Consider the following 6,900-nt stretch of genomic DNA (forward strand, 5'->3'; position numbering starts at 1 on the left):
ACATTGGGTATATATTAATAATGCTGAAATAAGGATTTCATGAATTGTGTTTAGGATCTAACTGATCAACACAATGTTGTATGAGATATAAAGGCATTAATGTCACTGTATCATCATTCATACAAGGTTGATCTTCAACTTTAGGATATTTTATATTTAATGGAATAAGGGGGTAATATGTGGTGTGCAAATACATTGAAGCACCCTCTCCATAGGTGAACACAGGAAGGAAGAAAATTATTTTGAAATCCAGCATCAATGCTGGATTGTATATATGAATGGAATGTTGCTTATATAGTGACACAAAGTGGAAACCCAAGACACAAAATTTATGCACCTTTTCTGCCCATAGTCCTTGAAGAAGCCAGAGGACTTTCTTACAAAAACTGATAAGTAGGGGGTATCCCTTTTAGATCTATTATTATCTAATATATTTCTAAATTGGAAAATAACTCAAATTGTTACATGTGGTGTGTTATATGTAAATTATCCTAAATTAGCAATGCAAATTTGACCATCAATATTAATATAACATCTGGTAACAGAGTTTGAAAACTCTATTGTCTCCGTGGTTTCAATTACATCCAGGGTCGGAAAAGATTTTCTTCATATATTTATTCAACTACTGTAATCCTCAGGTAACAACAGTAATCTGGGAGTAAACCTTGCAGCTAGTATTAAATTCAATAGCAGCGTCCCCACCGGGGAAATGAAGCACTACCGAATCAACCAAAAGGCTGTCTGTGTAATAGATGCATGGGTGTCCAAAGAGAGAAAAGCTCGTTATAGCTCATCTCAATGGAAACAGATTAGTATTCTGTACTGGGAACCTTCTTTCTTCACTGAACATAATTTCACGGTTTAAATCAAAATATGAAGTCCTCGTTGTCTGTTGATATTGTTTCTTTAAGTGTACTGCATGTTCTTTGACAGCTCTCCTGTACTTACTTGCGTATATATATATATATATATATATATATATATATATATATATATATACAGTGCCTACAAGTAGTATTCAACCCCCTGCAGATTTAGCAGGTTTGATAAGATGCAAATAAGTTAGAGCCTGCAAACTTCAAACAAGAGCAGGATTTATTAACAGATGCATAAATCTTACAAACCAACAAGTTATGTTGCTCAGTTAAATTTTAATAAATTTTCAACATAAAAGTGTGGGTCAATTATTATTCAACCCCAAGGTTTAATATTTTGTGGAATAACCCTTGTTTGCAATTACAGCTAATAATCGCCTTTATAAGACCTGATCAGGCCGGCACAGGTCTCTGGAGTTATCTTGGCCCACTCCTCCATGCAGATCTTCTCCAAGTTATCTAGGTTCTTTGGGTGTCTCATGTGGACTTTAATCTTGAGCTCCTTCCACAAGTTTTCAATTGGGTTAAGGTCAGGAGACTGACTAGGCCACTGCAACACCTAGATTTTTTCCCTCTTGAACCAGGCCTTGGTTTTCTTGGCTGTGTGCTTTGGGTCGTTGTCTTGTTGGAAGATGAAATGACGACCCATCTTAAGATCCTTGATGGAGGAGCGGAGGTTCTTGGCCAAAATCTCCAGGTAGGCCGTGCTATCCATCTTCCCATGGATGCGGACCAGATGGCGAGGCCCCTTGGCTGAGAAACAGCCCCACAGCATGATGCTGCCACCACCATGCTTGACTGTAGGGATGGTATTCTTGGGGTCGTATGCAGTGCCATCAAGTCTCCAAATGTCACGTGTGTGGTTGGGACCAAAGATCTCGATCTTGGTCTCATCAGATCGGAGAACCTTGAACCAGTCTGTCTCAGAGTCCTCCAAGTGATCATGAGCAAACTGTAGACGATCCTTGACATGACACTTTGAAAGTAAAGGTACCTTACGGGCTCGTCTGGAACGGAGACCATTGCGGTGGAGTACGTTACTCATGGTATTGACTGAAACCAATGTCCCCACTGCCATGAGATCTTCCCGGACCTCCTTCCTTGTTGTCCTTGGGTTAGCCTTGACTCTTCGGTCAAGCCTGGCCTCGGCACAGGTGGAAATTTTCAAAGGCTGTCCAGGCCGTGGAAGGCTAACAGTAGTTCCATAAGCCTTCCACTTCCGGATGATGCTCCCAACAGTGGAGACAGGTAGGCCCAACTCCTTGGAAAGGGTTTTGTACCCCTTGCCAGCCTTGTGACCCTCCACGATCTTGTCTCTGATGGCCTTGGAATGCTCCTTTGTCTTTCCCATGTTGACCAAGTATGAGTGCTGTTCACAAGTTTGTGGAGGGTCTTAATTAGTCAGAAAAGGCTGGAAAAAGAGATAATTAATCCAAACATGTGAAGCTCATTGTTCTTTGTGCCTAAAATACTTCTTAATACTTTAGGGGAACCAAACAGAATTCTGGTGGTTTGAGGGGTTGAATAATAAATGACCCTCTGAATAAACTTTTCACAATTTAAAAAAAAAAAAAAAAAAAAAAAAAATAACATTCTTTTTTGCTGCAGTGCATTTCACACTTCCAGGCTGATCTACAGTCCAAATGTCACAATGCCAATTCCGAATGTGTAAACCTGCTAAATCTGCAGGGGGTTTAATACTACTTGTAGGCACTGTATATACAGTCAGGGCCAGAAATATTTGGACAGTGACACAAGTTTTGTTATTTTAGCTGTTTACAAAAACATGTTCAGAAATACAATTATATATATATAATATGGGCTGAAAGTGCACACTCCCAGCTGCAATATGAGAGTTTTCACATCCAAATCGGAGAAAGGGTTTAGGAATCATAGCTCTGTAATGCATAGCCTCCTCTTTTTCAAGGGACCAAAAGTAATTGGACAAGGGACTCTAAGGGCTGCAATTAACTCTGAAGGCGTCTCCCTCGTTAACCTGTAATCAATGAAGTAGTTACAAGGTCTGGGGTTGATTATAGGTGTGTCGTTTTGCATTTGGAAGCTGTTGCTGTGACCAGACAACATGCGGTCTAAGGAACTCTCAATTGAGGTGAAGCAGAACATCCTGAGGCTGAAAAAAAAGAAAAAATCCATCAGAGAGATAGCAGAGATGCTTGGAGTAGCAAAATCAACAGTCGGGTACATTCTGAGAAAAAAGGAATTGACTGGTGAGTTTGGGAACTCAAAAAGGCCTGGGCGTCCACGGATGACAAAAGTGGTGGATGATCGCCACATACTTTCTTTGGTGAAGAAGAACCCGTTCACAACATCAACTGGAGTCCAGAACACTCTCAGGGAAGTAGGTGTATCTGTCTCTAAGTCAACAGTAAAGAGAAGACTCCATGAAAGTAAATACAAAGGGTTCACATCTAGATGCAAACCATTCATCAATTCCAAAAATAGACAGGCCAGAGTTAAATTTGCTGAAAAACACCTCATGAAGCCAGTTCAGTTCTGGAAAAGTATTCTATGGACAGATGAGACAAAGATCAACCTGTACCAGAATGATGGGAAGAAAAAAGTTTGGAGAAGAAAGGGAACGGCACATGATCCAAGGCACACCACATCCTCTGTAAAACATGGTGAAGGCAGCGTGATGGCATGGGCATGCATGGCTTTTAATGGCACTGGGTCACTTGTGTTTATTGATGACATAACAGCAGACAAGAGTAGCCGGATGAATTCTGAAGTGTACAGGGATATACTTTCAGCCCAGATTCAGCCAAATGCCGCAAAGTTGATCGGACGGCGCTTCATAGTACAGATGGACAATGACCCCAAGCATACAGCCAAAGCTACCCAGGAGTTCATGAGTGCAAAAAAGTGGAACATTCTGCAATGGCCAAGTCAATCACCAGATCTTAACCCAATTGAGCATGCATTTCACTTGCTCAAATCCAGACTTAAGACGGAAAGACCCACAAACAAGCAAGACCTGAAGGCTGCGGCTGTAAAGGCCAGGCAAAGCATTAAGAAGGAGGAAACACAGCGTTTGGTGATGTCCATGGGTTCCAGACTTAAGGCATTGATTGCCTCCAAAGGATTCGCAACAAAATATTGAAAATAAAAATATTTTGTTTGGGTTTGGTTTATTTGTCCAATTACTTTTGACCTCCTAAAATGTGGAGTGTTTGTAAAGAAATGTGTACAATTCCTACAATTTCTATCAGATATTTTTGTTCAAACCTTCAAATTAAACGTTACAATCTGCACTTGAATTCTGTTGTAGAGGTTTCATTTCAAATACAATGTGGTGGCATGCAGAGCCCAACTCGCGAAAATTGTGTCACTGTCCAAATATTTCTGGACCGAACTGTATATACTGTATATACATAGTCATGTCCAAAAATGTTGGCACCCTTAAAATTGTTCCGAAAAATGAAGTATTTCTCACATGTTTTGTCATAAACATGTTTTTCCCTTTTGTGTATTGGAACAACACATGAAAAAAAGACAAATTGGACATAATTTTATATAAAACTCTAAAAACAGGCTAGACAAATTTATTGGCACCTTTTCTAAAATTGTGGGTAAACACCTTTGTCTCAATCATGCGATGCTCATTGAAACTCACCTATGGCATGTAACATGTGTGTAATATGAAATCACACCTGAATCCAGATAAAAAGTGGATAAATCAACTCAGTCTTTGCTTTGCATCTCTGTGTGTGCCACATTAAGCATGGAGAACAGAGAAGGAGAAGAGAATTGTTTGTCAACTTGAGAATCAAAATTGTTGAAAAATGCAATTTTAAGGTTACATGTCCATATTCAGAGATCTTGATGTTCCTTTGCTCACAATGCACAACATAATCAAGAATTTTACTATCTATGGCACTGTAGGTAATCTCTCTGGATGTGGATGGCGGAGAAAATTGCTATAAGTTTGCAACACAGGATAGTCCAGTTGGTGAATAAGTAGTACATATAGTAGTAAATATACTCAGGGCCGTATTTACCACTAGGCACTCGTGGTCTGGTGCCTGGGGCGGTGTGCTGCTTTTTGCACTTTCTGGCAGCAAAAAAAAAAATATATTTTTTTTTAAATCCTCTCCCCCTCCGTTAGACAGTCGATTAAATTCGTTATGTTTTCGGAGGGGCGGGCGTGTGGGCGGGAGAGACGCACATCCATTTATCTGTATCTGCGTCTTTAGGATGCAAATACAAATAAACTGCTGGCGCCGGGCACAAGGAGCTGATTAACTCTGGAAGTGCTGGCGCCTGCACTTCCAGGGTCAGAGGTGTGCCAATCAGCTCCGTGCTGTGGTGTCTAATGTCGCAGATACCGTGGAGGAGGAGAGAACACTCACCGGAGCCGATGGGCGACAGACACCGGAAGAGCAGAAGCAACAAGAGGAGGAGGGCGGCGGGCACAGGAGCAGATAATAACTTCCAGAGCTGAAGATTCATAGGGAAGGTGCGGGTCTTCCTAATGAGGATTGTGGGGGAGGAGCAGGTGAGGCTATAACATGATGTATGTGGGGGAGGGCCAGGCGAGGCTATAGCGTGATGTTTGTGGGGAGTGGCAGGCGAGGCTATAACATAATATTTGTGGGAGAGGGGCAGGCAAGGCTATAATGTGATGTTTATGGGGGAGGGGCAGCCGAGGCTATAATGTGACAAAATAATTTCTTGGGCTTAATTAGGTATATATGATGTTACCATGATTTATATAGATATGACTGATAATATCTTATGTATTTATGGTACTAATAATTGTACATGTTTTCACCTTCTTTATTTAGTTTTGAAAAAGGCATTTTTTGCCGAAACGTCAAAAATAAAAAACTGAATAAAATAATATATTCCACGTTTCATCATTATGTGCCGGGGTTTTCCATTTTCTATTACACGTTATTTCCCCTGAGCACCTTCCTCAGTGAGCCGGACTTTCACTCAGTGTTTTTTGCTACAATTTTTTGGTCTGAGCTCCTGACGTACCATATCTACTATGGCTTCTAATATTTTTTCTTACAATGAAGAAGAATTATCCGCTATTCACTCAAGAGTTACTACCTCTGGTCAATTTTTGTTCACTCCAAGTGAAGAATCCCGGACTAAGGAATATGAACGCGAGCTGAGACGCCAGGTAGCCCTAGAGCTCCACCTTATTACTCTCGCTGAATATTATAAGGTCAGGAGGATACCACGAGGTTTGCGTGTATCATTGCGACCCACATTGTTTTCTGACAACCAGGAGTTCTGTACGACATTCGAACATATTTTGAACAAATGTTCATATGACTTAATGACTCTTACGATTGATTATCTACATAATGAACTAGCCACTATTTCAAGTCAAATATCATCCATTGAAGGACAGTTATCGAATACATTTTCTCCCACTGATCTATCAAATATGAAGTCCAAAATGGACTCAAGATGGATTACAAGAAAGTTCTTCAAGAATGGAAACGTAATAAGTTTATACGTGATGAGGATGACTATAAACGTGGTCAGGTATACAGGTGGCGGTGCGGTGAGCCTCCTCAGCGCAGACGTTTTCAACCCAGGACTGGCTTTTCCTCTTCTGCAAGTTCTGGCAGTGATATGGAATCGCACCAGGCACCTTTTTTAGGACCATGTCGCGCAATTCCACAAAGAAGACGAGGAGGGGGCAGAGGAGATCAATTGTTGGGGGATCGCATGACAACGAGATCACAGGTAGGACGGACCTCATTTTCAATATCTCCTCCTACACCCTGTCCCCCCTAGAGTCCCAGGTTTTACAAAAAGGTTTAACCTTTTGTCCTACCCCTCATTTTGATTCCTTTCTGCTTGAACAAGAATTAAACAAATTTTATAGATCAGTAAGACTTAAGGTCCACTTTAATCAAGGATTTCTAGATCAGAACCCTGTGTTACCAGACTCTCAGCCTGTTACTCAATTTTCCTTTAGCAAACTTAACTTAACAATGTCTAGTAGTTTCATGCCTCCGAGAACCTACCATCCTGCCGAGACCTT

This window comes from Anomaloglossus baeobatrachus, chromosome 1, assembly GCF_048569485.1.
Source record: "Anomaloglossus baeobatrachus isolate aAnoBae1 chromosome 1, aAnoBae1.hap1, whole genome shotgun sequence".
Taxonomy (NCBI): domain Eukaryota; kingdom Metazoa; phylum Chordata; class Amphibia; order Anura; family Aromobatidae; genus Anomaloglossus; species Anomaloglossus baeobatrachus.